At 41.6% G+C, this 9357-nt stretch overlaps 1 pseudogene; it reads left to right on the top strand.

Annotated features, from left to right (window-relative positions):
- The first annotated feature begins 1770 nt into the window (after nt 1-1770).
- Nucleotides 1771-3178, top strand: LOC102766958 (annotated as a pseudogene).
- The last annotated feature ends 6179 nt before the right edge of the window (nt 3179-9357 follow it).

The following is a 9357-nucleotide window of genomic DNA, read 5'->3' as shown; positions in this document are numbered from 1 at the left end:
TAACTAAATTAAATACACAAGAATAAGTAAAACAGAAAATCTGAAAAAGATTGGTCGAGTGTATTAATGTCAGTGTTTTGGTTGTGATATTGTACTATACTGGTAGCTTGCAAGATATTACCATTGGGTGAAACTAAGTAAAGGGTACAAGAAATTATTATTTTGTTGCTGTTGTTAATCCTCACTAGAAGATTTTTAGACAGAGGGAGAGGGAGAGGGAGAGACAGAGAGAAACATCAATGTGAGAGAGACACATCGATTGGTTGCCTCCTGCACACACCCTGACCAAGGCCGGGGAATCTGCAACCAAGGCACCTGCCCTTGACTGGAATCGAACCCGGGACCTTTCAGTCCATGCTCTATCCACCAAGCCAAACTGGGTTGTATTATTTCTTATAATTGCATGTGACTTTACAACATGCTTAATAAAAATTTGCAATTAATAAAAAAGAAAATCAAATGTATCAAATTTAGAACCAAACGTTTTAAGAAAATAAATTTGTTCTGTCATTTTTAGCCTATCAAAGTTGTTTTCATTTTTTATAAAATATATTAGATATAGAAATAAAATTATAATATCTATAAATTGAAATTTAAAACTATGAAAACTGGATATTAAAATGTGTGATTTCACAAACTAATATAACTTAAATTTAAATAATTATAAGAAATCTTTTGTGAATGAAAAGCCACTCTCAGACATGTAACCTCTACACAAAACTACATAAAATTCAAAGAAAAAGCCAAAGAGATTAACGCCATTAAAGAAAATATAAATATGGGTTGTGTTGGGCTGCATATCTGGCACTTCGGCCGGGTGGGGCACGCTGTCCTAGAACACATAGATAGGAAGGTACTGACATCAGGCCAGGCCTTGAGATATTGTCTCATGGCCCCTTCCCAGCACACAGGCCTTCTTTCTCAGAAGGCCTGGTATTCTCATTCCAAATTTGGGAGACAAAGGACTGGAAAAAGTAAAAATAAAGAGCGTTTCTTCCATATTGGGGGCCCAGAATTTGAAAGACACATTTTTCTCTGGGCATCCACAGAATTTAATAATAAAATGTAACTCCTGTAGTCGGGGCTGCAGTTCAGCCTCTGCTTTGGCAGGGTGCTGTAACTGTAGTCGCTGGCCAGCTTAACCCCTTCCCCAACAATTTTTTTGTTAAAAACGTTTCTTTTTCAGACTAATTTTTTTATTTTGGTTCTATATAGTATTTTTGATGCTGGTTATGAAAACAGTTTGTAACTCGTCTTCCTATAAACCATATTTTTTTACCATATTTTCTTATGATACTCGTCGACGACTGAAAAAGAACATTTTGTGAAAACGAGTATACACGTTTCTGCCGGGGAAGGGGTTTAATAAAGGCTCCTAAATTTTGATCTGAGTCCCTGGTGGTCGTGTCTGCGGGTCACCCCATTACAGGATGCCTCCTGCATTGGAGATCTCACATATAAATAATTAGTTTACCCAAGGAAGAGAACAAAGCTACTAGAACAGAAAAAGAATTAAAATGCAAGACTATTTTGTTGAAACACAGAAAAATGTGAATCTACTAGTATGCTAGTAGATTAAAGTGGTTTACTGTGTTTCTTTCTCTCTAGATAGATAGATACACAGATAAATAGGGAAAAAATGGCTGATACAGATCATGGTAAAATTATTTTCTCTGGGCATTGAAAAAATACACACCCTATAATGATGTAGGTGGAATGCAAAGGGGAAAATCAAATGGTTTGTAGAGCTCTTTCTTTTCTAGTGCAGCCATGGCTCCTGGTACCAAGAAGCATCTAAAGTGTGTAGCGGCTCCAAAGCATTGGATGCTGGATAAACTGACCAATGTATTTGCTCCTCGGCCATCTACCAGTCCCCACAAGCTGAGAGAATGTCTCTCTCTCATCATTTTCTTAAGGGACAGACCTAAGTCTGCTCTAACAGGTGATGAAGTAAAGATCTGCATGCAGCAGTTTATTAAGATCGATAGTGCTGGAAGCCGGTCCATCCTTGCTGCTTGACACAGTCGCTGCAGGGAAGAAACATCTGCACAACATATGTTTCAAGGGACCTGGTGTATATGGCATACTGTTTTTAATATGTTTGCTCCTCTTCTTAGCCCTATATGTTTTAACCAAGGTCACCTCTCCGAGAAAGGTTGTTACCCCAGGTGGGGATTTTTCCCTGGAGTTAGGGATTAACAGGACTAAGGAAGGGAATAAATCAGTAAAACCCCTTAACTAAGTGCCAGGCGGGTAGTTAATCACCTTAACTATGAACAATCATGTTTAAGCTACATAATCTTTACTTAGGATAATCTCCTTCAGTTACTTCCTTGTAGCTTAACAAAACAGTAGAGTAGTGACCTTGGAATAGAGATAACAAATGCCCTAACCTTTGGAATAGAATGTATAGGATTAAAATCAAATGGTATAAATACAGATGTAACAGGAGAATAGAGAGAGAACCTGGCTAGAGAACTTGGCTAAGCTGCTGACCAACTGAATGCTGTCTCCGTGTCATTCCTTCTTCGCCAACTCTGTCCACACCTTTGGGACCCCTGGACCTGCTGGGGTTGGACCCCAACACGATAGCAAGGTCCAAACCGATGTAACCTACCCTGCTGGTTTTATGGATGCCATCAGCACTGACAAGACTGGAGAGAATTTCTGCCTGACCTATGAAATGAAGGGCCACTTTGCTATTCATCACATTACACCTGAGGAGGCCAAGTACAAGTTGTGCAAAGTGAGTGAGATCTTTGTGGGCACAAAAGGAATCCCTCATGTGCTAATCCATGATGCTCACACCATGATGTTCGCCCCTCTCAGGGTGAACGGCAGGCACCATTCAGATGGATTTGGAGCCTGGCAGAATTATTGATTCCATCAAGTTTGACACTGGTAAGCTGTGTATGGTGACCAGAGGTGCTAACCTGGGAAGAATTGGCATGATCACCAACAGAGAGAGGCATCCTGGTTCTTTTGACATAGTTCAAGTGAAAGATGCCAATGGCAACAGCTTTGCCATCCCGCTTTCCAACATTTTTGTAATTGGAAAGGCAACACACCATGGATTTCCCTTCCTCTTGGAAAGGGTATCTGCCTCACCATTGCTGAAGAAAGAGATGAGAGACTGGTGGCCACACAGAGCAGTGGGTGAAATGAGTTCTAGGTGACATGTTGGAAAAGTCTTTGCACTTAAAGAGAATACAGCATTTTAAAAAATGATTTGTAGATTTCCCTTGCCACTAATATGCCAGAAGTAAAGTGAATAATATCTGGAGAATTGTAAAGGGGAAATCTTAAGGCTAGAAAACCCTATAAACTGAAATGGCAACAGGAAGCTGTTTTCAAACCTGCAACGACTGTGAAGGTCTAGCTCACAGCAATTCTGCTGAGGAGACGGAATGACGGTGGCCTGAGGTCGAGGGCCCGGAGGACGCTGGCAGGCACTGTTGACAGGCAGCCGGTCCAGTCTGGCACAGCTTCAATCTCAAGACTTTTTGGGAAATCCACAATTAACTGAAATTGTTTTCTCTAATGACTTAATGGTTTTCTCTTGGACAGCTTCCAGCTAATCACAAACCAAAATTCACTCTTCCTGCACTGGTGCCTTTTCCCCCTCTTCCCGCTTCCCACTTTCTTATATAAATCCTTCCCTCCACACCCCGCCCCCCTTTCTTAACTTTGTTCATTGATAAGACTCTAATGACTGTCTCCTTGGTGCACTTGAGAGTTAGTTATATAACTCCCTAAATGTTTCTAAGTTATGTTTTGACATTCATTTCCTTCCTGGGAAGTTACGAGAAAGCATAATCCAGACAACCAAAAGATGACTCAAACTAAACGACTCACAAACTGGGATGTCATGAGAGAAAAAGCTTCATGATGAGCATTCACTTTGCTTACACGTTTAATTAACTGAAACAACCACAGCAACAAAATGGCATACAAATATATTTCTTGAAAGCAGGGCTACAGAACGCAAAAACAAAAGCATTTTAAAAAATCATAACAGATTAGGACAGAAACCAGAATGCATCCTAAAGTGTGGGAGACAAAAAAAGGGGCATAAAATTGTGACAATGTCAGCAAGCATTCTTTTCTCCAAGTAACTGACAGAACTGTGGGACATCCCATACAATAAAAGGCTAATATGCAAATTGACTGAACTGCAGAACAACCACTATGACGCGCACTGACCACCCAGGGGCAGATGCTCAGCACAGGAGCTGCCCCCGGGTGGTCAGTGTGCTCCCACAGGCAGAGCACCACTCAGCCAGAAGCCGGGCTCTCAGCTGGTGAGCGTAGCGGCGGTGGCAGGAGCCTCTTCCGCCTCTGTGGCAGCGCTAAGTATATCCAACTGACAGCTTAGGCCAACTCCCCTGCTGAGGGCTCCCGGGCTGTGAGAGGGATGCAGGCTGGGCTGAGGCACCCTCCCAAGTGCACGAATTTCATGCACAGGGCCTGTAGTTGGTTTATAAACACGTACCACATAACAAAATATTACAAAAGAAAAAAGAAGAGCTTAAAAACAAACAAACAAAATAAGTAACACTAAAAAAAACTTGTGTGCAAATGTTGGGGGGGCATGAGATATCTGTAGTACTATCAACAATAAAAAATATATTTAAAAAGAAAAATAAACTTTTGTGGCAAAACCATAAATGGGATAAATTCTAATATGTTACAACCATTAAAATTGATTCAAAAAGCAAAATGTCATTTTACCAAACTCACATTTGGAACAACTCTATGAAAATTCATTTAAGGATCTAAATAAAATACTCAAAACATTACATCAAACTTAACAGAGAAAAACTAGAGGTACCACATTACTTTCAGGACAAGACTGAGATATCTGCTAACACCTCTATTATTCACCTTTTTTTTTGTCTTAGAGGCACTAGGAAAAGCAATTAAACAAAAAATAAAAATAAATAAGAGAAAGGAAGAGAGAAAAAAGAAGTAGAAATAAAAAAATGTTTGGAAATTTGATGAGGTGAAGAGGCCAGAGGAAGAAAGGAATGAGAAATCCACCCCCAGTCCCTGCTCTACCTGATTGGCTTCTGGTGTCCAAGAGCTGCTGAGATGGGTCTCCCTCCCCAACTCCACCCGCCAGTCTCTATTGTGTTTGTTGTTCCCAGGAGACCACTGCATCAGGCTTGCCCAGAGTTCCAGCTTCCTTAAAGGGCCAGAGTAAGGGAACCCAGATGTAGTATCGGTCTGGAAGATGGACTGCTGGGCTCAGGCTTGTCCTCATCTCAGCCTCCAAACTCCTGCAACTCCTTACAGTGCCTTGCAGGGACTCCATGGTGATATGACTTTGTAGATGTTTGCATACTCACCTGCAAACCCAGATGCCCAGTTCAAGTGCCATCTCAGATTCTGTTGCAGTGGCTCTAAGGGGCATGAGGAAAGAAAGATAGAAATTAAGACTTTGTAATGGAATAGGACATGCCTGTGTTAAAAAGTTCAGAGGAACAACAACGATCTCCTCTAAAGAAAGACAACAGGCCCTAGCCAGTTTGGCTCAGTGGATAGAGCATCAGCCTGCAGACTGAAGGGTCCCAGGTTCAATTCAGGTCAAGGGCATGTACCTTGGTTGTTGGCACATCCCTAGTGGGGAGTGTGCAGGAGGCAGCTGATCGATGTTTCTCTCTCATCGATGTTTCTAACTCTCTATTTCTCTCCCTTCCTCTCTGTACAAAATCAATAAAATATATTAAAAAAAAAAAATAATGTGGTTTTTAAAAACCATAAGTAAAAACATTTTTGAGGTAGATTCTTGCAGTAAAGACCTCTGGTTTATTCAAAAAAAAAGAAAGACAACAGAAAAAAATATTGGAAGAAAACACACTACATTGTGGGCAGTGGTTGTCTCTGGGTTTTATTATAAGTAGTTCTTTCCTTTAGACTTCTGGACTTCTCACACAAATTTTCTATAATATATGTATAGAATATGTGTAATCTATAATAATAAAAGGGTAATATGCAAATTGACCGAACAGCCAAACAGTGGAACGATCATCGGGACAACCTTCCGGACAAAGCCGGGACTGTGAGGGCTGAGGCAGCTGGGGCTGTGAAAGTCTACCCTTAAACAAATTTCATGCATCGGGCCTCTAGTTCTATAATCTATGCTAATAAAAGGGTAATATGCTAATTAGGTCGACTGACATCTTCTGGACATCTGACTTCCTTCCAGACAAAGCCACAGTGGCAGGGGCTGAGGCAGAGGCAGTCAGGCAATCAGGCTGGCAGGGGAGCAAGCAGTTAGGGGTGAGATCAGGCCGACAAGGGGGAGCAAGCAGTTGGGGGTGATATCAGGCCAGCAGGGGAGGGCAGCTGGGAGCAATCAGGCAGGGAGGCAGAGGTGGTTAGGGGCAATCAGACAGGCGGGCAGGTGAGCGGTTAGGAGCCAGCGGTCCTGGATTGTAAGAGGGATGTCCTACTGCTGGTTTAGGCCTGATCCCTCCAAGGGGTCCCCAGATTGGAGAGGGTACAGACTGGGCTGAGGGACACACACACCCCATGCATGAATTTTGTGCACCAGACCTCTAGTATATGTATAAATGTATGTTATTTTTATAAGCAGAGATAATACACCTATTTTTGTTTTCCCAAATCATTCAAAGTGTAATCATTCAATTTGGTTGGGCAAATTCAGCAAAACCTTTTAAAATTAACAGTTCAGCAAATATTTTAAAAATGATAGCCCCTTAATTGCAAACTCCACAGACTTCCAGCCCTTCCCAGTGGAGCTGGGTTTCATTTACATGAGTTAAGGCAGCGTTTACCCAGCAGGAGGTCCTGGGGAATTCTGGGCTCAGCACCCTCATTTATTGGGCCTAGACCTTTCCATACATTTCCATGTTGTTCCTATGGCAATCCCTGGAACTAGTGGTTTTCACCCCCATTTTACAAACATAAAATTGGGCTCCCTGCATTCAATAGATGGTAGGTTCATCTGCTACTTTCAAATTCAGGGGGATGATCTCAAATCATGTGCTCTGTCCTCTATTCCAGTAATTTCCCAACAGATCTTAAGCTGTGAAACCCTTGGTTCAAACAAATGGCCCCCTGATGTATAGTTTGCTCATGTAGTAGGATAGGAAGAAGCCAGGAAAATTTCAGGGCAGGAGGAATAGGGAAACGGAGACAAGAAAATTAAACAAGGCCACAGTTTGGCCAGCTTGCAGCCAGTTTGCAGCAAGATCTAATTTTCCCCATATAAGGACACTTTAGAACGAAAGGCTAATGTCCGTCCTCCCTAACCAAAGACTACATAGCTTAAACTTCTACCATCTTTGCTGGAAGTTCATAGAATCTTAACTAATAAATGTAGAGTGTGGGGAGGGGGGAGAAAGGAAAGAAGGGAGAGTTTGTCTCACCAACTAAACAAAGAAGTCAGCCGTTTTTTGGAAAGGGGGAGTGAAGAGGAAGTTTTTATCTCGCTGCTTAAGCAGAGAAGCCAGCAGTCTTGGGGCTTGTCAAAATGAAATTGCCAGATGCTTCTCATAAATTCTGGAAAGCCACACACACACACAGTAAAAGGGAGACCTTGAGATCTAGTCTGTACCAAGTTATCTGGCAAAGGAACTTTAAAACCTACAAGCAGCCGAAACCGGTTTGGCTCAGTGGATAGAGCGTCAGCCTGGGGACTGAAAGGTCCCAGGTTCGATTCCGGTCAAGGGCATGTACCTGGGTTGCAGGCACATCCCCAGTAGGAGATGTGCAGGAGGCAGCTGATCGATGTTTCTCTCTCATCGATGTTTCTAACTCTCTATCCCTCTCCCTTCCTCTCTGTAAAAAATCAATAAAATATATTAAAAACAAACAAACAAACAAAACCCTACAAGCAGACAAGTATAAAAGGTTAAACCTCTACTGAGCAATGCTCCTCAGAGTCTGTGCTTCATTAGCCAGATGTATTTTGATATATTTTCTTGCCTTGCCCCTTTAATAAATTTACTTGCTTTATTTCTTTAGTAAACTCACTTTACAATGCTGCTGTCTGTCATTCATTTGAATTCCTTTTCATGAAACTGACAAGAACTGAGGAGGGGGAAGCCCTCTCCCTCAGACTAAAGGGGCTGTCCAATAACACCTTTTTCTGGTGTTTCTGGCTCCTATAACACTAGGAATGCCATCACAAAGTAGGCAGACCGGGCAGCTTAAACAACAGAAATTTAGTCTCACAACTCTAGAGGCTGGAAGTCCAAGATCAAGGTGGTGGCCGGATTGGTTTCTTTTGAGGCTTCTCCGCTTGGCTTTCAGGTGGTCACCTTCTTGCTGACTCTTCACATGGTTGTCCCTCTCTGCACGTGCACACCTCGTGTCTCTTTGTATGTCTAGATTTCCTTTTCTTAAAAGAACAACAGCCATGTTGGGTTAGGGTCCATAGTAATGACCTCAGTTTAAGTAATCGCTACTTTAAAGTCCCCATATCTAAATACTGAGGTACTGCCCTAGCTGGTTTGGCTCAGTGGATAGAGCATTAGTCTGTAGACTGAAGGGTCCCAGGTTTGATTCCAGTCAAGGGTATATGCCCGGGTTGTGGGCTTGATCCCCAGTACAGCATGCAGGAGTCAGCCAATCAATGATTCTCTCTCATCATTGATGTTTCTATCTCCCTCTCCCTTCCTCTCTGAAGTCAATAGAAATATATTTTTAAAAAGAGAAAATACTTAAGAAAATAGTATAATAAAACACCACAAATGAGGTCATTTCTGTGACAATAAGATAGAGCCATGAGTGAATTTAATATGAGACTGTCACATTTCACCTGATATAGTCCTCAGCCTGGCATTCAAGTTCCTCTGTGTGGGCAGAAGAAACTGATTTTTTTCCCCTTATTAAGTTCTCACATTGAAAGGCTAGAAATCACCCCACAAGGTAGTAATCTCTGTCCTTATATATTTATATTCAAAGGTGACATATTGAGTATTTGTGTCATAACTAGCATATTTGGCACCTGGATTATTTTTCAACATCTTCCTTCTCTATACAACAAAATTATTTTTGGTAAAAAAAAGTAGTGAGTAATAATCATTATTACTCACTTGATTTTTCCTTTAGCTTAATAATTTACACTACTAAAAAAATAAATTTTAGCCCTGGCCAGTGTGGCTCAGTTGGTTGGGCATCATCCCATGTACCAAAACTTTGCTGGTTCTATTCCCAGGGCACATGCCAGGGTAGAGGGTGTGCAGGAGGCAGCTGATTGATGTTTCGCTATCACATTGGTGTCTCTCCCTTTCTCTTCCTTTCTCCCTAAACATCAAGAAAAATGTAAAATGATTCATTCAAATTCAGTAAATTATTGCACTCATGAACTAAATTTGCACTTATGAA

The sequence above is a fragment of the Myotis davidii genome, unplaced genomic scaffold, assembly GCF_000327345.1.
Source record: "Myotis davidii unplaced genomic scaffold, ASM32734v1 scaffold1166, whole genome shotgun sequence".
Classification (NCBI taxonomy): Eukaryota; Metazoa; Chordata; class Mammalia; order Chiroptera; family Vespertilionidae; genus Myotis; species Myotis davidii.
Note: the sequence above shows the minus strand (reverse complement) of the source record. Positions and strands in the feature narration are given on the sequence as shown.